At 43.9% G+C, this 24,541-nt stretch overlaps 1 pseudogene; it reads left to right on the plus strand.

Moving 5' to 3' along the window:
* The first annotated feature begins 850 nt into the window (after positions 1–850).
* Positions 851–23,623, plus strand: LOC144503954 (protein mono-ADP-ribosyltransferase PARP15-like; annotated as a pseudogene).
* Positions 23,624–24,541: the final 918 nt, after the last annotated feature.

The raw sequence follows: 24,541 nt of genomic DNA on the forward strand, positions 1-24,541 counted from the left end.
GGAGGAAACCCATGCAGTTGTGGGGAGAATATGCAAACTCTATACAGACGGTGACCCAAGCCGGAAATTGAATCTGGGTCCCTGGCACTGTGAAGCAGCAGTGCTAACCACTGTGCTGCCATGCTGCCGTTTACATATTGTCCTTTTTCTCAATTTTCATTATCGTGGATTAACCCTTGGCCATTGTGGGAGGGACCTTCCATTCTGAAGTGTAAATTGGCTGGCAGGTGTGGAAATGAAAGTGACTGCCACTTGGAGTGGGAATGGCTGGCCATGTGCAATCGTGTGGTGGTCAGCTCATTATATCTACATGCACGAGGAGATTGGTGAATCTCGTGATGGGGGTGGGCAGGAAGTCCCCATCCTCATCTTACCTCAGAGGGCCAAACAACAAAGGGCACCCACTGTACAGACATTCTCTCACTGCAAGCCAGGAGCTCAGGATTCAGAATCCATTGTAATGTCTCAGAGTAGATAACCTGCGGTGAACCACTGTAACTACATGTGTATGCCTGGACACACCCATGCTGCACCTGGCCCGAGACTCCTCCCTTTCCACCTGAGACTCCTCCCTTTCCACCCAGAGTGAGGTATCAAGGTGATGGTTCCTCCTCCTCACCTCAGTCTAGGCCAGGTCAGCTACAAGGGTGTGCTCCTGTTCTTTGTGAATAAAAGCCTGTTAATTTCACTCGCTCACTCACTGGAGTCTTCGTATCGTGTTTGATAGTGCATCATAACCTGTGGCCCCACAATTCAGCAAAGCCTCCCTGCACATTCTCCCCTAGGCCATCCAGGGTAGGCGGGAGGCTTGGTTTCCCTGAGGTGGCAGCAGGGGCTCTCCCATCTGACCATGGCGGCCCAGGTGGAAGAGGCAGCAGAGGTTGGTGCCTGTGGGTCCCACAGAAGCGCCAGCCAGCAGTGCAGGAAAAGGATGAGCAATCTGTTGTGTTCTGCCAGGGTAAATGGCATGGTCTACTCATTGTAAAGTGACATTCAGAAGGGCATCAGGCAGTGTGAATGCACAGGGATGTCATATGGGAGTTTGGATTGCAGGACTCAGCAGCAGATGGGACGGAATTCTGCCGCCTTGCCCGCCACGGAATCAGAGCGGGCAAGGAGTGGACAATGGAAATGTCCATTGACCTCGTGCGGGAATTTCCAGTCTCTCTTGAACACTCAATGTCCTATCAGTTGCAGGACATCCTGCTTGCCAATCACTTACAGGGGCAGGCTTAGGAGCCGCTACAGACATACATGCTCCTAAATTGCTCATCCACCATTTGGGATGAGAAGCAATCCTCCTGTCTGTCTGCAGAACAAAAATGTGCAGCAGACAGGCATCTGTATTCCAGATATCTGAGTGCTTAGGACCTTTGAAGAAGAGCATAGTGGTAAGCAGAGAAAGATTAAAATGTTTTTGGAGGCACATAGGTGGCACAGGTGTACAACCATCACATTTAGTTTTGGCACTTGTAATTGTATCTTCACTTACACTGTTTGGAAATGTCCTGAATTCTCACCTTGTTGCTAGTTGCTTCACAGATTGTGGGCATTCAAGGACATGGAACTTGGTCCCCCATCAGAGTCAATTAACATCCTCCCATTAAGCCACTTCTCCACATTGTGATTACTGCACATTCAGACAAGAGGATGTTTAAGCACTGGCTATCATTTGTGAGTGCACAGCCTGGGCATGCATCATGCAATCCATTACTTGCATTACTTGCGGCTCACTATGTCCTGAGCTCTGAGAATGATGTCTACACAGAGTGTTCAGTGAAGTCATTGCATCTCCTGCTGTTGTTGCTCTGTCATGAGATGTGAGGTCAATGCAAAGAGTCATCAAGGGGAGTTAAACAGGTTATGTGAGTGCAAGAAACACTGTAGGTGCAGTTTGAAGGTTAAAAGAGCAAAGCTCACCACTGTAGTCTGACCAATAGAAAACCCGAGGCTTCCTTAGATGTTAGGGGAATGATGAGATGTGCACATTCAATTGTTCCCAGCGGTCCTTTGTCAGTTGTAATGTTGAGTAACATGGAGGTGAAGGCTGCAGCTTCGGAGGCAAGTTGGCCTTGACTGCAAGAGGGATTGAGTGTAGGATTAGAGAATGTGTGTGACTGACTGAAGCCTTTTTGAGACCTCACATGGAAATATTATCTGGTCTGCTCATCTCCTTATCATGGGTAGGAACAGACCTTACATAAAGGGATTGCAACCAAAGTGCACTGGACATCAAGGTATTATCCCATGAGGTGAGAGTGAATAGAATGGGCCTGTGTGCTGGACCATGCAGAGGTCTGAGAGGTTACCTATGTGAGCATCAAGAACTCTTACAGGGCATTGCATGGTCCACGCAGGAAAAATGTTTGACTCGGCCGGGATGTCCAGAATACAAAGACGATCTAGGACTGAGATTTGTAAGGCTCTCTGAAATTGGAGGGTTGTGAGTGAATGATTCTCAACACTCCATTGTGTCGTTGAGGCATTGTCATTGAGTGGACTCCAGAGTTACTTTAATACTTTTCAGGATGATAAAGATGTTTAGGGATGTGGGGTTATTCTAGTCTGTGGTAATCGGTAACCAGTTACAAAAACTTCCCTGGTCACCTGGAGAAGCAATCTCATGTGACCAGATGGTCTCCTCATGTTGTTCTTTCCTGTGCACACGTGTTTCTGGTTTCACCTAAAAGTGTTCTGGAATATACATATGAATTAGGAGCAAGAGTAGGCCATGTGCCCCCTCAAGCCTGGCTCTGCCATTGATTGGATCATTGCTGAACTGATTGCAGACTCTGCTTTCCTGTCTGGGGTGAATGTGGTGAACCATCGTTGGTTCCCACTGGATAGTACTGAGCCAGGGTCTAGCCAGTACTACAAGTATGTATATATGTTGCTGTTGGGTTAGGGATGGGTTGTTCTACTTGTTGCTGTTGGGGTTAGGGTGGGGTTGTTACACCTTTGGATTGTAGTATTGTGGTACATCCCAGTCGGGCTCCGCCTCCTGGGAGAGGTATAAAGGTCCCTGCTCTGGCTGGGACCCCTCAGTCTGGGATCGTGTATATAATTGGTAGCTGCCTTGTTACAGCAAATAAAAGCCTTTATTTCCTGAGCATCAAGCCTCGTGTATGATAACGCGCATCATGTCTATATATGCCCTGTTTATGAACACAATTCCCACTCACCTGATGAAGGGGCAGTGCTCCCGAAAGCTTGTGGCTTGTGCTACAAAATAAACCTGTTGGACTTTAACCTGGTGTTGTGAGACTTCTTACTGTGCTTATCCAGAAGCATACAGGCCAAGGTAAAGCAGAATCAGGAAGCTTGTGACAGTCACAAAAGATTTGATACTATAGAAAGCTAGAGGAGTATAGAAAGTACAAGGTGAAGTAAAAAAGGAATTAGGAAAGCAAAGAGAGGATACGACAAAATATTGGCAGGTACAATCAAAAGAAATCCTAGGATATTTTACCAGCACATTAAGAGCAAGAGCATAACTCAGGAAAAGGTAGGGTCTATCAAGAGATGTACATGGTAACTTGTGAGTTGTTGCAGAAGATGTCGACAGGATTCTCAATCAATACTTTTCTGTCTTCACCAGGGAGAGAGATAATTCAGACATTCTAGTTAAAAAGAAGCATGAAATATTGGACATAATAAGCATAATGGGGAGAGGAAGTACTGGAGGAACTGCCATCCTTGAAGATGGAAAAAATCACCAGGGCTAGATGGATTGTGTCTCACACTGTGAACGGGTGTCAGGGAGGTAATAATGGATGCTCTGAGGATCATTTTCCAATCTTCACTAGATAAGAGGTGAGGACCCAAGGGATTGGAGGGCTGCAAATATTGGATTATTATTTTAAAAAAGGTGTGAGGGATAGGCCAGAAAATTATAGATCAGTTAGTCTACTTTGGTGGTGGGAAGATTGTTGAAAACAGTTCTGAAAGGTATGACAAACTATCATTTAGAAAGGCACAGAGTGATCAGGAATAGTCAGCATGGTAATGTTAGGGGAATTATGGCTGGAATTTTACTGCCCCACCTGCCATGGGAATCAGAGAGGGTGAAGGGTGGACAATGGGACAGTCCGTTGACCTTGGGCAGGATGTCCCACTTTTGGGACAAGTGAGGCCATAAAATCCCACCCATTATGTCTTACTAATTGAAGCTTTTTTTTGAGAAACAAGGAGGATTGATGAGCGTAGTGCAGTGGATATTGTCTACATGGATTTCAGTAAGGCACGTAACCAGGTCCAAAATGGCAGACTGGTCAGAAAAGTGAGCTCCAATGGGATACAAAGGAAGGTGGCAGCTTTGATCCAAAATTGGCTCAGTGTCATGATGACTGTTTTTGTGATTGGAAAGCAATTTCTCCTAGTGTTCCACACGGCTCAATAATGGGGCCCTTGCTGTTTGTTGTTTATATTAATGATTTAAACTTAAATGTTGGAGGTATGATTGGGAGATTTACAGTTGGCACAAAAACTGGCCATGTGGTTGAGGATAGATGTCGATTCCAGAATGATATCAGTGGTTTTGTTGAGTGGGTGGAAAAGTGACAAATGGAATTCAATCACAAAAAATTAGGTTCTGAGGAGGCAAACAAGGGAACTCTCAATAAGTGGGAAGATATTGAGAGAGGTTGAGAAAGTGAGAGACCTTGGAGTGCATGCCCACAGACCCTTGAAGGTGGCCAGATGGTTGAATAAGGTGGTCAAGAAAGTATGGTCGAGGTATTGAATACAAAAATGATGGAACTGTATAAAATGCTGGTTAGCCCACAGCTCGGGTTAAAGTAAGGTTTACTTCTTAGTCACAATAATTAACACTGCAGTGAAGTTACTGTGAAATTCCTCTAGTTGCCACGGTCCAGTGCCTGTTCAGGTCAATGCACCTAACCAGCACATCTTTCAGACTGTGGGAGGAAGCCAGAGCATCCGGAGGAAACCCACATAGACACAGGGAGAACGTGCAAACTCCACACAGACAGTGACCCAAGCTGGGAATCGAACCCGGGTCCCTGGCGCTGTGAAGCAGCAGTGCTAACCACTGTGCTACAGTTCTGGACACTGTACAGGGAGGACATAAGTGCTCAGGGGAGAATGCGGAGTAGATTTCCAAGAATGTTGCCAGGGCTTGGAAGTTTCAGTTCTGAAGAGAGATTGGATAGGTTAGATTCCTTAGAACAGAGGAGGCTAAGGGGTGACCTAATTAAGGTGTAAAAAATTGAGGGGCCCAGACAGGGTTGACAGGAAAGGCTTGTTTCCCCTTGCTGAAGGGTCAATTCCCAGAGGGCATAGATTTAAGGTGATTGGTCGAAGGATTAGAGGAGACATGAGGAAAAACTTTTTCACCCAGAGGATGATGCGTGTCTGAAATTCATTGCCTAAAAATTAGTGGTTGAGGCTGAAACGCTCAACTAATTTCAAAAGTATCACAATCTGCATCTTTAGTGCTGTAACCTGCAATGCTACAGACCAGGTGCTGGAAAATCAGCAGCCCATTTCTTTTTTGTTGGCCATTGCTGACGTGATGGGCTAGATGGCCTCTTCCTGCACCATGATTTTTCTATGCTTCTACAAAGCTTTATTATGAAATGTCCAATGAGTATCCCAACCTCCAGGTGAATGGTACACATCTCAGCTGGAAGAATTATTTCAGGAACTTAGAAACCCATTCAGTCTCTTGAACCTGTTCCACTTGGTGAGATCTTGGCTCACCTGTGGTCTAACTCCATCCACCCATCTTGACTCCAAGGCCAGAATTCTCCAGCCATTCACACCAGTGAGATTCTCCAGCCCTACCTGTAGCGCAGCCCCACCCACGGCTTTCCTGCTGATGTGGGGTGGTGTCAATGGGAATGACCATTGACAACAGTGGGATCGGAACCCTGCCGCTAGCGAACGGATCTGCTACATGGGGCTGCGAGCAAAAAATAAGTGTATTCTTGGCAAAGTTGTAGTTAGAGATTAATACGGCTGAATTTCTTTCCTCGGTAAACAGAAAACTGATAGTGCCATGGTCACCAGTGGTGGCCAGCTTCAGTGCAAGTATATAGTGCACATGGTTGGACCCAAAACAGCAGCTGGTATCACAGCATCAGTATACAAGGTCCTTGAGGAATGTGAAAAGCGGAATATCACTACTGTTGCAATCCCAGCCATTGGGACAGGTAACCTCTCCCCCAAATGAGCACTTGGTCAATTTATTCTGATTTGTTTTTATCTTCCTTTGATTTTTCCGAGATTTACCTGTGTGTTTTTGGATTTTATTCAGGTAAAGGTGGAATCAGTTGCACAACTGCCATCAATGCAGTCTTCAGCAGAATGGAGAATTATTTCTCGGCTATCACATCGTCCAACATGAAAACCATTTCCATTGTTGCATTTGAGACATTTGTTTATGACAGTTTTGCTGATGCTTTTAACGCAAAGAAGTTGAATTCCAGTGCTAGCACAATGGTAATCTTTGCATCCTGGAGGGATTTCATTTTCACAAGCTCTCTGTTTTAGTAGAACATATTACAATGTAGAAACTAATAACCTAACATTTCAGCTATGCAATGCGTTTATTTCAGCAACATAGAAACGGAAGTAGCTCATTCAGTCCCTTGAGCCTGTTCCACTTGGTGAGACCTTGACTCACCTGTGGCCTAACTCCATCCATCAGTCTTGGCTCCAAGGCTGGAATTCTCCAACCACTCACTCCGTTGGGATTCTCCAGTCCTGCCTGCAGCGCATCCCAGCCTGCGGGTTTCCTGCTGATGTGGGGTGACGTCAATGGTCATTCCCATTGACAAAGGCTGAACCAGAGAATCCCGCTGCTAATGAACAATGCGCCACCTCCCGCCGGCGGGAGACATGGTAGGGAAGCCGGAGAATGTCACCCCATATCTCAATACCCTTTGTTAGCAAAGATTTGTTGATCTTGGGTTCAAAATTACTAATTGAGCTGAAATCTGATACTTCATGTGGGAGAGAGCTCTGCATTTCTATAATCAGTTCTCTCCCTTGTAGCCTTGACTGCTGTGGCAGGGCAAGACCACTCTGAAGATTTAAGAATTTAGAAAGCAAAGGAAAAAAAAAGGCATTAAGCACCTCATTCCCCTCTGCACTTAGGGTGAGGCGGTTTTATGGGCGGCACGGTGGCACAGTGCTTAGCACTGCTGCCTCACAGCGCCAGGGACCCAAGTTCAATTCCAGCCTCGGGCTACTGTCAGTGTGGAGTTTGTACCTACTCCCCATGTCTGTGTGGGTTTTCTCCGGGTACTCTGGTTTCCTCCCACAGTCCAAAGATGTGCGGGTTAGGTTAATTGGCCATGCTAAATTAGCCCTAGTGTCAGGCGGATTTGTCGGGTAAATATGAGGGGTTACGGGAATAGTGCCTGGGTGGGATTGTGGTCGGTGCAGACTCAAAGTGTCGAATAGCCTCCTTCTGCTCTGTAGGGATTCTATGATTCCCACTGCTCATGTGCAAAGCTCACTAATCGTGCACTTGCAATGGTCCCTTTCTTAAATAGAGCCCATGTGAGCTGAGATGATTCACACGCTGGTTAAGCTTCAATAGTAATCAACACTTATTGAGGCCCTAATCAGGTTCCAGGTGATTGACACCTAGCTGTCACTCAGTTAACTGAGTTAGCTGCCTTATCAAACATTTAACTAGACGATTGAACTTAGAAAATTTAAAGAGAAAATCTCACTGTGTTGCAAATTCCCGATACCCAAGCTCACCCTGGCTTTGTCTCACTCAGGGTAAGGTCTCTCCCACTGCTCACGCGAAAACCTCACTGTCATCATGAAATAAATGCCACAGCCTAAAACATGAATTAAGCATAAAGCCAATTTGGAAATGCTTCAAATGTTCTGAATCATGAATGGAGTGATAAATATTTTCAGCATGTAACCAATAGCATGCCAAGTCTAATAATTTGTTATGTATCGAATCACCAGAAATATAAATTTTATTTAACGTACCATGTATGGTGATGATTCCTTAATGAGCAAGACCAAAGTAAAGAATGAGACAATTTTTGGACAATAGAAAGCACCCATGCTAATTTAGTGTGTAATGTTTTTGATTTCATACTGAAAGGAAATAATTCAAAGGTTTGATAAAATGAACATTTGTCACAGTGAGGTAATGAGAGTGCAAATCTGTTCCAGTCACTTTTTTAACTCAAGAAATTGTTTGTTAATCGCAAACAGATTTCAGTCACTCTGAAACCGTTACGTTTTGGAATTATTGACATCTCAAAGCCTAGTTATTGAAATACTGAATTCACTCAATCTATTAGAGCAGGATGAGTTAAAGATTTCTATTTTATCAATTCATTCATAATTTAAATTAACTCTTTCTTCTCTTCACATTTGAACATTTTAGGGAGCGGCACAGACGACACAACAGAGTTACACTCAAACAGGTAATGATCACTTCCACTCGTCCCTGTAAAATTCTTTATTCTCACAACTCACCTGTACCTAGACCCTGAGGTAATTTTGTAAAGCGACCAAACATAAACTTCATATTTAACTTTATATTTTCCTAACCGCACTGTTGGTGTACCTGTACCACATGGAGTGCAGCGATTGAAGAAGGTGGCTTATTATCACCTTCTCAAGGGCAATTGGGGATGGGCAATAGAAATGCTGGCCTAGTCAATGATGTCCATGACCCATGAAAGAATAAAAAAAGTTTTTGTAAATTGCATTTGTTTAAACATGGATATGTTCACTGAAAAGCTCCGATATAAATTTTTAACTTATTTTACTGAATGTCCTGCCTCAACAATGGACATGCACTAATCAATTGAACAGGAACACCGCAGACCACCCTACATTTTTCACAATACTATAAATTGTATTCACTTCAGTCAGTAATTAAACGAGGCAATAATTCTCAACGCAAATTCTGCACCCCAACAGTTATGATGTGGAGATGCCGGCGTTGGACTGGAGTAAGCACAGTAAGAAGTCTCACAACACCAGGTTAAAGTCCAACAGGTTTATTTGGTAGCAAATACCATAAGCTTTCGGAGCACAGCTCTTTCGTCAGATGGAGTGGATATCTGTTCTCAAACAGGGCACAGACACAGAAATCAAATTACAGAATACTGATTAGAATGCAAATCTCTACAGCCAGCCAGGTCTTAAATGTACAGACAATGTGGGTGGAGGGAGCATTCAACACAGTTTAAAGAGATGTGTATTGTCTCCAGACAGAACAGCTAGTGAAATTCTGCAAGTCCAGGAGGCCACACGACAGCGCAGAGTCGCTGAGCAGAAACTGATAGCCAAGTTCCGCACACGTGAGGACGGCCTAAACCGGGATGTTGGATTTATGTCACATTATCAGTAACCCCCACAGCTTGTAGAATCTCACTAGCTGTTCTGTCTGGAGACAATACACATCTCTTTAACCTGTGTTGAATGCTCCCTCCACCCACATTGTCTGTGCATTTAAGACCTGGCTGGCTGTAGAGATTTGCATTCTAATCAGTATTCTGTAATTTGATTTCTGTGTCTGTGCCCTGTTTGAGAACAGATATCCACTCCATCTGACGAAGGAGCTGTGCTCTGAAAGCTTATGGTATTTGCTACCAAATAAACCTGTTGGACTTTAACCTGTGTTGTGAGACTTCTTACTGCCCCAACAGTTACACAGTGCTGGTAATCTGCAAACTCTAAATTTCTGTTATTTTGGATTGAATAACCAGTCAAATTGGTTTCTTGATGTAACAGGGAAATCTAATAGCCACCCTGTTCTAGTGCATGGCACTATTTTGAAAGTGATTTTAGCATTTGATGGACTGAGGGTGATAATATGCTTGGCACTTCCTGATATGAACTGACAGTATTTGACGCTAAGTGAGAGCAAGTCTCTGTGTTCCTCTCCAGCTCAAAAGGGAGGGTAGTTGCCTACACAACTGAGAATCCATGAAGTTCTTGTGGAGGTGAAACAAGGAGACATAACCTTGGAAAATGTGAAAGGAATAGTGAATTCCACAAATACAACACTGGATCTTACTTCTGGTAAGTTACCTTTTGTTTAAATTTAACCCCTTAGTCCTTCAAATTTCATTGGGAAAAAATCTTTGAACTTTTGAATAACACATTCAGTCCTGTAATGAAATTGATTTGGTGAGTTTTGTCAGTTAAGGAATATCCAAACACATACGGAACTTAACACTTCCATTAAACAAAATGGGATTTGAAGGAGTTTTTTAAAAAAGGGAAGGGAAATTGGCGAACTGGTATTTCAACTTTGAAAGTTGCCTGTGGGGTAGTGTTCCAATTTGAATCTATAAGAGCTGTTTCTTTTTATATTCCTGATATTGAAATATTTGAAACCTCGACTTGACATTGACCACAAGGTGGCAGAGTGTATATTATTAAAATGTGTATTGTGGGGCGTTGTACCCAAGCAGTGAAAGAATTAGGAATAAAGTTAGAGAGATCTTCTCATAAACAGCAAAGTGCTTCTTGTTAACTAGAAATGAATAGATCATAATTTCCTTAACCATTGCCAGATATCCTCTTGTCTGTATTCAATAAGAAAAATATTATTTTTCACTAAATTCTGTGGTTGTCACTATGAAACTGTTAATAACGGTTGCAATTACTACTTTCAGATAAGATGGATGGCCCTTCCCTGGAATGATCATGTTAACGGACTTAGTTTTGCAATTACTGCAGCTGCACTTATGAAATTGTCAAGATTTAGAAAGTAAATAGAGAGGAGGGTTGGAGTGATGGAATATTTTACTTAAATAGAACAAAATTATTGAGATTTCTGCTCAATATTGTGGTTAATATGGAGTTGTCGGAAAAGTTCTCTCCGGCTATTTCTTACATTTATCTTTGCTCTTCAGATCTATCTGTATTGTTCTTTTTACGACATTTTTCACCATGATCTCAGGATTTTAAAAATTATTTCATGGGATGTTGGTGTTGCTGACAAGGCCAGCATTTGTTGCCCATCTCTAATTGAAAGTCTCACTTGAACATTTCAGAGTCAACCACTTTGCTGCGGGTCTGGAGTTACATGTAGGCCAGACTGGTTAAGGATGGCAGATTTCCTTCCCTGAAGGACATTAGTGAACCAGATGGGTTTTTTACGACAATCGATGATTGTTTCACGGTCACCATTACCGAAACTAGCTTTCAATTCCTGATTTTATTAATGAATTTAAATTCCACCAGCTGCCCTGGTGGACTTTGAACCCGTGTCCCCAGAGCATTAGCTTCAGCCTCTGAATTACTAGTCCAGTGACCTTGCCACTTCACCATTGTCTTACGATATGGCATATCCACTGCGGCTGAGATGATACCACCATGAGCTGGATAATAGGAGGTATTTACCTATCCTGGAGATGACTCTTTCAATTTTCTATTGCACATTTTGGGGATGTTCCTATGTTTTGGGGAAAATCCCCACCTTTCCTCAGGCTAAAATTGGAAAACACAGTAAAAGGTTTAACAACACCAGGTTAAAGTCCAACAGGTTTATTTGGTAGCAAAAGCCACACAAGCTTTCGGAGCTCCAAGCCCCTTCTTCAGGTGAGTGGGAATTCTGTTCACAAACAGGGCATATAAAGACACAGACTCAATTTACATGAATAATGGTTGGTATGCGAATACTTACAGCTAATCAAGTCTTTATGATACAAAGAACGTGAGTGGAGAGAGCATCAAGACAGGCTAAAAAGATGTGTATTGTCTCCGACAACGGATGAATGAACACCGCTCGACAATCACCAGGCAAGACTGTTCTCTTCCTGTTGGGGAGCACTTCAGCGGTCACGGGCATTCGGCCTCTGATATTCGGGTAAGCGTTCTCCAAGGCGGCCTTCGCGACACACGACAGCGCAGAGTCGCTGAGCAGAAACTGATAGCCAAGTTCCGCACACACGAGGCCGGCCTCAACCGGGATATTGGGTTCATGTCACACTATTTGTAACCCCCACAGCTTGCCTGGACCTGCAAAGTTTCACTGGCTGTCTTGTCTGGAGACAATACACATCTTTTTAGCCTGTCTTGATGCTCTCTCCACTCACGTTCTTTGTATCTTAAAGACTTGATTAGTTGTAAATATTCGCATTCCAACCATTATTCATGTAAATTGAGTCTGTGTCTTTATATGCCCTGTTTGTGAACAGAATTCCCACTCACCTGAAGAAGGGGCTTAGAGCTCCGAAAGCTTGTGTGGCTTTTGCTACCAAATAAACCTGTTGGACTTTAACCTGGTGTTGTTAAACTTCTTTCTGTGTTTACCCCAGTCCAACGCCGGCATCTCCACATTAAAATTGGAAACTCAGTGGAGTTTCCAGGTTAAATCATTCCAGTTTCTTACTTTCATTTCTTTGCAATAACAACACATTCAATAAGTGCAAAAGTGAAAGGCTGCACGTTTTGAGATTTGACACTGGATATCAGGCAGAAAACTTGTCCAAAGTTACTTGTCATAATTAGAAATGAATTAGATAGCCACAATTTTTGTTGTTTGATTGTTTTTTAGGCGTCTCTGGAGCAATATTTGCAGCAGCCGGCAGCACTGTCACAGATGAGTGCAAGAAGTTGGGTAAGTTACAGATATATATGTATATGTATATATGTGCATTATATATAAGAAAAAACTGCAGAGGACTGGAGATTTGAGTAGTTTTGAGACATATTAATTTATATCAACAATCCCCAATGATTACAATTTTTACTCTTATGAATCTAATTGAAGGCAGGGTGAGCAGGGTTTTATCCTCTGGCATTGGTCATGAGGACCTGGTGATGGTTGAGTGCTCCAACTAGATAGAATTAGTCACAGTCTTCGTCAGGAGCTAAGATTTACACTTGGACCACTGAAACCAGCTATTCAGCAATTAAGGCAGCATCTACAGAGAATGAAACTAAAGTTCATGATTCAGAATCTGGAATGCGAACCGACTCTGCACAAAAGCTGCCTGACCAGCTGGGTGTTTCGGGAATTCTGTTTTCATTTGCTGCCAAGAATTTAATTCCAGTTAAAGCAGATCCAGAATGACTGATCCATGAAGATGTGGGACTTTATCAGGAATGGCCACTGTTCCCATTGCTGTCTTCTGGCTGCCCCCAATGCTCAAGAAATGTCACAACATACTCTGATAACCTATCACAATTAAGGCTTTTTCATTCCCAATTAAAGTAATCAGCTTCCATCGTTAAGTTTCAGATTCCCGTGAATTGAAGCAACATCTAATGCACAAGTTAAACTGGGATAGCACGGTCTAAGAGAACAAGGAACTCATTTCCTGTCTCTGGTTAACATGTAAGGCGGGACCCTGAGTCCGCATTCATCGTCTGCAGAATTGGGGGCACGGGCTCAATATCTGATGAAACCCGTAAGTCACGAATCTTGCCGACAAGATCATGACTTCCGATTTTCACCGCCGCTCACTGGCAACGTAAACAGGCTCATACCCACATTGGGTATGAATCTGATTTACAAACATTTAAATATATTTCCATATAATTAAACCACCCTCCCCCCCCCCCCCCCCTCCCCGCCCCCGGCTCCCACCAGGTATTGAGCTCCCACTGTATTTTCAAATGTCATGTTGGCAATGTTTGCAACAGGTTCATCCAGACATGAACCTGTCGTGGGGATCCTCACAGGGCATAGAGGTGAGTATAGCTCCTGAGAGAAAGGGACGTGGCCAGGCAATGTCCTGTCAATGCTCCTGGCACTGCCCCCAGCACAGGCTGGCATTGCCAGGATGGCATCATGCACATGCCAACTTGGCATTGCTAACCTGTGCCGGGGGGGCTGTGCCCAAGGAGGACCCCAGTGGAAGCCTCATGGGGGGAGGGGGGGGGGGTGGGGGGGAGGGGTGCGATTCATTTATAAGTGATGGTAGGCAGGAGCAGACATGGCAGATGGGGATGCCGGTGATGTCTGTTTGTGGGGGGTGTGTCTGTGTGGACAGGTGGTCAGGGTGAAGGGGTCTGATGTTCGGTGGGAAAGATGCGGATTGCCGGCACTGACGTTTGAGGGGGGATGGGGGAGGAGGAATGCCGGCTGCAGTCAAGGGGTGGGGTAAATGCTGGCGCCAATTTTGCAGGGAGGGGGAAATGGGGGTAAATCTCAGCTCCGACTGGGGTGGGGGCCTTTGGGGGTAAATGCTGGCTGTGATTACGGAGGATAGTGGGGGAATCTCTGAGCTCTCTATGGTGGGGGAGGTTACCTTTGTTTTGATTGGGGCGCCCTTTAATCATGGCATCCTGATCTCAGTGCAGCCAGGCTTTGTCGGCATGTTGAGGCCCCGATCCCCGACAGGACAGCATGCAACATGCCCAGCTGTGTTTTTGTGACAGTGTGGGGTAAGATCTGGAGAGAAAACCGGCCTGATTCTCTCCAGAGAAACACATTGTTTTTCTCATTGGAACCAACCATTTTTTTCGGATCCCCCCGATAATATTTGCACTGTGCGTTCATGATATTTCAAATGATTGTTAACTTCAGTCCTACCATCTACTTTCATCGGACATTAACTGCCTGGCTGGTTGAGTGATTTACAGTGACGTACTTTTAACGGTCAATTAAAGTTTAATGTTTATTTATCAGTGTCATGAGTAGGCTTACTTTAACACTGCATTGAACAAAGAACAGTAGAGCACAGGAACAGGCCCTTTGGCCCTCCAAGCCTGCACCAATCATGACGCCTACCTAAACTAAAATTATGCACTTACCATGTTACTGAAGTTACTGTGAAACACCCCTTGTTGCCACACTCCGGCGCCTGTTCGGGTACACTGAGGGAGAATTTAGCATGGCCAATGCGCCTAACCAGCATGTCTTTGGATTGTGGGAGGAAACCGGAGCACCCGGAGGAAACCCACGCAGACATGGGGAGGATGTACATACTCCACACAGACAGTGACGCAAGCCTGGAATTGAACCCGGGTCTCTGGCGCTCTGATGCAGCAGTGCTAACCACTGTGCTGCCCATATTGTTGAGGCCTATTTATTCGTTCACCTTTGAACCAAAATGCAAGAGTTTCAATTGAAAACCAGTGAGATGTCATCCTTTAAATGCAATTTCTTTTGCAGGTCTTTCAAAACAACTTTTGTGAGAAGGGGAGGGTTTTTTCCGAGCGGTTTCATGATCCTGCCAAGGCTCTCTGGAATCAAGTAGAAATTCTGATCTATGAAATCACTTTTGCCCACGGACCAGATTTGCCACTATTTGGCATGTTCAATAACTGGAGGCGACTCAATGTGACTCCAACAGGGGGCTTATTTACAAGGAATAGTTATGTACAATGTAAGGATCTGACAGAAATATCACACAGGTCTGCTCTTGTTGACTTCCCAGGACACGCACCTTCATTCCCGATTGGTCCAGCTTCCCGTGCTGCCATTCCATAGGTTCCAGCCTGATCATATGGTCTGTCAGGGACCACAGCACGTTATAAATGTAGATATGAGAATACTGCCTTTGAGACATCCTGAACTATAAAAAGTGCTATGTAAATGCAAGTCTTGTTTCTAATGCTCATAATTCATGTCTGAACTGGATAAAGGCAGGTTGATTTATTCAGGAAAATGTAGTAAGTGGGGGATAGTTTCATGCAAATAATTTGTATCAAATAATCCCAGTTTTTCACACCAGTGTGAGCTCCATATACAGTGGTGTCACCATATAGAACTTAATTGAACCTGGCATTTGGATCTGTTTGATGACTTCATTTATTTTTATATACTTGAAGCAAAGCTAAGAGTATAATAATTATTTTCCGAGCATGCGGTTGTAGAAGATGTTTAAATGCATTATATTATTAAACTTTCATATGGAGAGAAAATATATATAACTTTTATTTAACTTTATGTCTCTGATCTCTTTAGGTTCTCAGCCTAGGGATGGTGTTGTAGTTACCAGAAGTGGGAACCTCTCCTGCGATTACATCATTCATATGGTCGGTCAAAATAATCCTGCACTGATAACAGCCTCGGTAGAAAAAGCACCGCAGGAATGTGAAAAAAATCAGATTACCACAGTATCGTTCCCTGCAGGTAACTGCTGTCAGAGTAGCAGGATTTTCATCTCATAGAGTTGTAGAATTTTGCCTCACAAAAGGAGTTTCTTTGGCCCGTGGTTCCACAGGAAACACCACCATCTGAAGTTCCCCTCCAAATCACACAGCATCCTGGCATGGAAATATATCACCGTTCCTTCACTGTTGCTAGTTCAAATTCCTGGAACTTCCTCCCTAACAGCACAGGAATGGGTGTACCTCCACCACATGGACCTTGCAGTGGTTCAAGATGGCAGCTCGCCACTACCTTCTCAAGAGCAATTGTGGATGGGCAATAAATGCTGGCCTAGTCAGCAACATCCATATCCCAAGAATGAATTAAAATAATCACCTGGTCAGACATAATGAGCGGGATTTTACAACCTCACTCATCCCGAAACTGTAAAATCCTGCCTGAGGTCAGTGGACATTTCCATGGTCCACCCCCCTGCCTGCTCCGATTCCCATGGTGGCAGGACGGCAAAATTCCAGCCAATTTGTTTCTTGTCCAACACATGCGCACTTATAGCAGCTGTTGTAAATACCAATTATGTGTCAAAAAACTAGGACATATTTTCGCCACCCTCGGGTGAAACCATGATCAGGCAGGTGACAAGGCTCGTCTTTTGCACTTGGGCTGTGCTGGCACCTGTGATGGTGGTTTGCCCAGGCTAGGGTAGAGTAAAGGATCAGAATAGCCAACGAAGTTAAACCAAGATTTTACCTGATGCCATTTTTCAAAGCCATCTCAGCCTTATGGCCAAGATGAAGCATTGGATCAAACCCGGGATAGGGTGCAATGCCTCATTCTGTCAGCTTGGATCCTGATTGTCTCTCATGTGAGGACCATGAATTGGATTCAATTTGAATTGGATTTTTTGGTTGCAATAAAATTACCAAAAATTATGCAAAAAAAACCTCAAGGACAGACCAATTTTCACATCCTCAACTGCTGCCTTGGCTGTGATTAACTAACTGAACAGAGACAGGAAATGAACTTAGAGACCAGCAGGTCTGTATGGCTCAATCCTTGTTAGTGTCTGATTACCTAAGATTGCCTCCAATGCACCATAGATGCACCCAGAAAGCATTCTTTCTGGTTGTATCACAACTTGGTATGGTGCCTGCTCTGCCCAAGACCGCAAGGAACTACAAAAGGTCATGAATGTAGCCCAATCCATCACGCAAACCAGCCTCCCATCCATTGACTCTGTCTACACTTCCTGCTGCCTCAGCAAAGCAACCAGCATAATTAAGGACCCCATGCACCCCGGACATTCTCCCTTCCACCTTCTTCCTTCGGGAAAAAGACACAAAAGTCTGAGGTCTCAAGAACAGCTTCTTCCCTACTGCTGTCAGACTTTTGGATGGACTTACCTTACATTAAGTTGATCTTTCTCTACACCCTAGCTATGACTGTAACACTACATTCTGCACTCTCCTGTTTCTTTCTCTATAAACGGTATGCTTTGGCTGTATAGCATGCAAGAAACAATACTTTTCACTGTATGTCACATGTATTAACATAGTGTTAATACATGTGACAATAATAAATCAAATCAAAATCAAAAATCCTCGTTATCTTAAGCTAGAATCTATTTATTTTACGGCATTATATAACGTGCAGCATATTAACACAATGCATGTTTTAAGCTCCTTGCCTAGTATTCACAACTCAATGCTCACTAATATATGGTTAGAAAATGTTCCAAATTAGTGTCTCATTGAATGTGACACTGTGAGATCACGCTGGAATTTGACTTCCACAACTGTTGCTTTATAGGGCCGGATTTTCAAAGTAGGTTAGTGAACCCAACACCCAGATAAATGCCAGGTGCTGCTCCTGTCCTACTGTTACATCACTCATGCAAAGCTGTTCGTAAATGTAAATGCCCTAATTTGACAAGATGCAAGCTCAATACCAAATGATTCCAGGAAACGGGAGCTGCCTGCTTGCTCCCAGTGGCAAAGGCACCCTCCCCTCCCCCCACTCGTTCCCCCACCCCTTCCCCGTCCCCCATCCCCGTCTCCCCGCCCCAGCAACTAACTTTGCAGCAGTAGGAACATTCAACAGAGGTTTTGAACTCTGGAGAAGACTGCAATTTTCAAATCGCGTCCTCATCAGCTCCTGACTCCTCGAGCAATTGAAGTCTGACCAAAAGATCCTACCGTAACTTGTTAGTAGAGCTGCACATCCCACACAAATCCATATAGTACAGATCACAGTTTGACAAGTGACCTCAGGTTTATATATAGATTAAATCAGTAAATAATGACTACAGTTAGTTATGGTTAAGAAGTCAAATGCAGCAGTCTGCAAATCACAATAATAAATGGACAAATGAGCCTCCAAATTAGTATCTCATTGAATGTGATACTGGCAATAAAGGTCAATAATTTGAGCAAAGATATTTCTGACAGTGAATCCTCACCTGGTTTCATTTTAATTTCCTTTTGCAGGTCTGAGAGGAATGAAACCACAGGACGCTATTGAAAGCATGTTGACTGGATTTGGAAATCATTTATCACAAAAGAAACCATCGGTTATTAGACGCATTTACATTGTTGCCTTTGAACGCAAAGTGTACAATGTTTTTCTTGATGTCTTCCAACAGAAATCACAGCAGGTAGGAGGAGCCACACCATTTTACAGCATTATAATGAAACCAGGCAGAGGGCCATTTAAAATGAAGTTTGGAAATCTTACACATTCCTTTCCTGCCCCTTAACTGGCAAGGCTACCTGCCCCGGCCCAGATGGGTCATTTGGACCCAACCTTCTATTTTAAGCTCAGGCTTGAGTGGAAGAGAACTAATGGCTTCATCAGCATCAGCCAAAGCATCTGGGAATAGGAGCCAAGTTCAGAAAGATATTTTTCTAGGAAGGTATATTTTGAACAGATTTTTCAATTCCTTCATAGGTTAAGAGGGTCAGAAGTGTTTCTCTGGGTCTTACAAAGAAACTTTGATTCTCCCCTATCCTTGTCTCCTTTCATTGTGGAGATTCCTTGTGACAGCAACAGTTCCCCCGGGGCCCTCAGTGACAGCATCATACCACCTGACATTGGTCAGGAAGTCAGAAGGTTAATGAGGCCTAGCCGTTTAGATCCACCACTTCCTGATGGACCAGTTGTTCACTTTGCTATCAGTGAGTTAAAATTGAGTCGTGTGCTTCCATTAGTGGAAACCCAAGAACAAACTGAGTGCTTAGTCCCTTGGCCAGAACAAAGTGCATTGGAAAGAAAGAAAAGAATGCTAAAATTCTTGATGCTCAACATCTTTACCTTCAGCTCGCGAACTCCATAGAAATAAAGATTGGCAAAGTAAAGGTGATAGCTGTGCAAGGTGACATCACGGAAGAACAGACTGACGCGATTGTAAACCTCACAAACACCAACCTTAACCGAGACAAGGGTGAGTGCTAATGTTTGTTCACTCATTAGTTCTCTAACAACAACTACTTGCATTATTAATGACCCTTAAAACATCCCAAGGTACTTCACAGGAGTATATTAATAATTAGGAGTAGCAGTGGGTCTGGGGCCCCTCCAGTTTTCTCCACCATTCAGTAAGATTATGGCTGAACTTTCACGAGTGTTGGCAAGCTATTATACCATGAGGGCTTCGCAGCTTGTCCTCACCGATGTTCTCACAAGCACACTTCCAACAGGTATTCCAGCAAAACAATTGGATGCATGCCCTCATTGGAAACTGATGAGCCATGAGATTTTAAAGAAATGTTGGCTGGGATTTTCCGGCCACGCTCGCCCCAAGACTGGAAAATCCCGCCCCAGGTTAACAGACCTTTGCATGGTCCGTGTCCCGCCCACTACCATTCCTGTGACGGGCAGGACGGGAAAATTCCACCTGTTCTATCAACACAACATAACTAACATAGTAAAACAGCATGGCAGTATTCAGGTACATTATTCGGCCCTAAGGATCTGCTGAAATTTATAGATCTTCAGTACAAAAATTCAGTTCTTCGTTAAATTGGGAGTTGCCTTTCCATGTCAGTAACTAATTTCTATACTTTGCAGGAGTTTCTGGCGCTATTCTGTGGATAGTGCCAGAAACCCCTGCAAAGCTATGGATGAGCTGGGTGAGTAACCCTTCATGTAGACAAATACAAGCCCAGAATAACACTTTGTGGAAGAATAATAGGTGTGGCCGTCACTTGTCAGAAGATAATGGTTGCAAAGTTAAAGTTATAACCAGCTCAAAGTTCAAAAAGTACAGGAAGATATTCTTAAATTATTTTGAGATGAGCTGTAATCAACATAATAAATGTTGCTTCAAACACAGAAAACTTGGGTAAAATTAAAAGTATTCATAGAAATCATAGAAACCCTACAGTACAGAAAAATGTCATTCGGCCCATCGAGTCTGCACCGACCACAATCCCACCCAGGCCCTACCCCCATATCCCTACATATTTTACCCACTAATCCCTCTAATCTACGCATCCCAGGACACTAAGGGACAATTTTAGCATGGCCAATCAACCTAACCGCACATCTTTGGACTGTGGGAGGAAACCGGAGCACCCGGAGGAAACCCACGCAGACAATGTGCAAACTCCACACAGACAGTGACCCAAGCCGGGAATCGAACCCAGGTCCCTGGAGCTGTGAAGCAGCAGTGCTCACCACTGTGCTACCGTGCCGTATTGATGTAATATAGGTTGGTACTTCAAACATTAATTTAAATGAAAGTTAATAAGTTTAGTAACAGCAGCTAAAGCTATTCTGAAGCAGAAACAGTGACTGACATCTTCCCAGTGTAATTTTTTTGTTTGCCTAATGGAGCATTTTCAGTTTGAAATTTTTATATGGACCAAACAATGGTGGATGAAATTTGATGAACATTATCACACATGGGAGGGAAAAACAACAAGGCATGTGCTCCATTAATCATGGTGAAATAGCTGAGGATGCAGGTGAAAGAGATCTCAGAATCTTGGGGTTTCTCTGCTGAACATGTGTGACCAATGCACAATTAGGCAAGTCAGCAGACTGTAAGTCAGAGGAAGTTCTGATCAAACCATACACTGCTCTGATCAGACAGCGCCCTGACGGCAGCTCTGGCTAATGCACAGGGCTGCGTACAAGAGTTGGAGACAGTAAGAATTTTAACAACACCAGGTTAAAGTCCAACCAACATTTTTAAAAATCTCATGGTTCATCAGTTTCCAATGAGGGCATGCATACAATTGTTTCGCTGGAATACCTGTTGGAAGTGTGCTTGTGAGGACATCGGTGAGGACAAGAGTTGGAGACAGTTCAGAGAGGAAGCACAAGGCTAATTTCACCGGTTTTACACTGAGCTGTGGTACCTCAAAGGAGGCGTTTGAGCGATATCAGTGCAGTGGGAATAATGAAGTTAAATGGAAATAGCAGTTCTGGAATACAGCTTAAAGTAAACATAAGCATAAGATATGAGAGGCAGATTCAAACTGTTAAGAGGTCATTAAAGACTTAGATCAGAAAATGCTCCTTCACACAAAGAAGGTGGAATTTAGTGCTGTGTCTGGTGGCAGGGAGGGTATTTAATCAGGTGGGAAAGTTGCAGGTGGAGTTCCCGTCGCCTTCCTACCTCCATCCCGATTAAGTCCATGACAGGCACAGACTTCACTGTCAATTGAGGCCCTTAAGTGGACAATTAATGGCCATTTACATGCTTCATCTCACCGCTGCAGGTATTAATGTGACAGCAGGCGAGGGAGTCCCCGGGGGGGGGAGAACATGACAAACAAACCAATACGGAATTGCTTTCAGACTCCAAGAGATTGGAGGTCGGAGTCAGGGTCACTGATCAAGGGACCTGCCAGTATTAAGTGTGGAGGGAGGGGGGAAAATGCTGGGAGCCAACTCCTACCCTTGTCCCCCCCCCCCCCCAACCCCCTTCCCTCCTCCCCTGTCCCACCATCACTCACCTGGGACATTCCCGATGGTGTTGCATTCAATAGAGCTGCCAGCCACTGATTGGCTGACAGCTTGCAATGGGTGCAACCTATTCCCTCTGGGTCCTTGATCCTGAGGAAGACATGCCACTGCCCAGTTAAGTGCCTGACTGGCGCTTAAACTGGCTCAAAAGGTGGCACAGTGGAGTTCTTGCCAGCTCTCCAGCAACAGGCGAGACCCCCATTGTCTTCAGGAAATCCTGTCCAGAGCGATCTATGTATGGAATACGTTGCCAGATATAGTCGCGAAGGTGAAAACCATCAGAAAAAGTTGGATACTGCACTTGGGAGGCTTTGGTGTTATTTTGGATAGGTGAATTTAGATGGTCAAATGGCCCTTCTCATCCATAATTCTTGTTATAATGGTGTTGGTTACAGAATGTGTCTGTTAAAGTAAAAGTAGTCTTCATACTCTTTTGTATGTAGCAGTAAGTCTTTATAACTAGTAAACATACTTGTACAGTATACCAGCAAGGAGCTATCTCCATGTCTAGATCTTAACATGCCTTCATTTAACACCACACTTACCCTTGTTCTGGGTCATGTACTTTCTTACATTAGAGTGGGTGATAGTGTATGCAGTCCCACATTAACCCTGTATATACCAGACTCTTAAACTACACCTCCCCCAACCCTCATCAAGTCTCAATCCCATGATTAGAGTTACATTAGTTTACTTCAAGTTGTACATTGTTATTAGTCTTATGCATTACCTTAATTTTACTGCCTTAATGCTATTCCAACATTATTGTTATTACAGTATTAGCATTAATATCATTCTCACTACCCCATCTATCCTCTGTCAAGACCTTGAAGTTAGAGGTTGAGGTGGTCTGGAGGCCTTAGAACGGTAAATGAGATGTGAAAGAGTTCTGTCAGGAGACTGGCAGCCTCTGTTGGTTCCAGGTCCTGTTGTTGGCTTGGAGGTTGGACTGGAATTTGGGTATGTTTTCATTCTTTTCTTCCATTGCCTTATGTTGACCCACGCCTGATCAGTTTGGATGTTGCGCTGATCTGTGGCTGCTCGATTGTTCCTTGTAGGGTGGACGAACATAGTATTTATCTCCTTGGCACTGCTTTCTCTTTTTTTTGCTCCGTGTGGGCCATTTGGAAGCTGTTGCTCTCAAACTCAGGTCAATTGACACCGTGGACAATACTCTCAAACTCTTGAATCATTGTACAACAAATCTCCCTTACTGTACTGTACCAAGTTACCAAATTTACACCAGGCATTAAACTTCGTTATACACAAAGTATTTAACCTTTGTTTTTACTTTATTTCACACAAAGTAACTAACCTCTGACCTACACAGTTTTACACCAAAGTAATCAAAAGGTATCAAAACTTCACAAAATATCTAAACTCACGAATTGAACTTAGAGATATTACCCATGGCGAGGCAAAATGATCAGATTCCCTGCAGCTGGGTTTTGCTCCAATGTCACCCGATCCCAGATTCAGGGTCTTACTTCTATAGTGGTTGATCCTGGGTTACTGCTGCGATGTGGTCTTTGTCTTTCCTCCTTATAGATATCTGACACTGATCATGCTTCCAGTCACATGCTCCAAGAACAGGCACTAATCAATCACTGTACGTGTGGTCACGGAAACTGAGAGCCCTGTCTCTGTCACGGGCTCACAATTCTTTCACGAACACGACAGACAAGGGTATGTGTTCAATCACCATCTGTTCAAGGCGTGGCAACAGCCACCGTCCAATCAATTCCCGTGTTTATTCCATAGCTGCACATCCTGTTCTTTGTTGCTCCCACAGTCCTTAGCCTGATGCTGGCATCTTGTTGTTTGCTGGGCGGCATGGTGGCACAATGTGCCTCACAGCGTCAGGGACCTGGGTTCAATTCCGGCCTTGGGTAACTGTCTGTGTGGAGTTTGCATATTCTCCCCGTGTCTGCGTGGGTTTCCCCCGGGTGCTCCAGTTTCCTCACATAGCCCAAAGATATGCCGGTTAGGTGTGTTAGCCATGGTAAATGTGTGGGCTTACGGGGTAGGGCGGAGGTGAGGTAAGATACTCCGTCAGAGGGTCAGTGCAGACTCGATGGACTGAATGACCCCCTTCTGCACTATAGGAATTCTGTGAGTGATTCACTTTGCTGGTGTCTTTATGAATACATCATGCTATAAAACCCTCTGAGGTTGACGGAGAGCATTCCTGTCACAAGAAAAAGGTTTAGTAGTATGCTGACCTCTGCACTTTGTTGTTGATGGTTGTCACAATCCCTTGTGATTGTGTCATTTGATTTGATTTGATTTGATGTCACATCTATTAACATCGTGAAATGTATTGTTTCTTGCGCGCTATACAGACAAAACATACCGTTCATAGAGAAGGAAACAAGAGAGTGCAGAATGTAGTGTTACAGTCATAGCTAGGCTGTAGAGAAAGATCAACTTCATGCAAGGTAAGTCCATTCAAAGGTCTGACAGCAGCAGGGAAGAAGCTGTTCTTGAGTCAGTTGGTACGTGTCCTCAGACTTTTGAAGAAGGTGGAAGAGAGATTGTCTGGGTGTGTGG

The sequence above is a fragment of the Mustelus asterias genome, chromosome 14 (assembly GCF_964213995.1).
Source record: "Mustelus asterias chromosome 14, sMusAst1.hap1.1, whole genome shotgun sequence".
Lineage (NCBI taxonomy): Eukaryota > Metazoa > Chordata > Chondrichthyes > Carcharhiniformes > Triakidae > Mustelus > Mustelus asterias.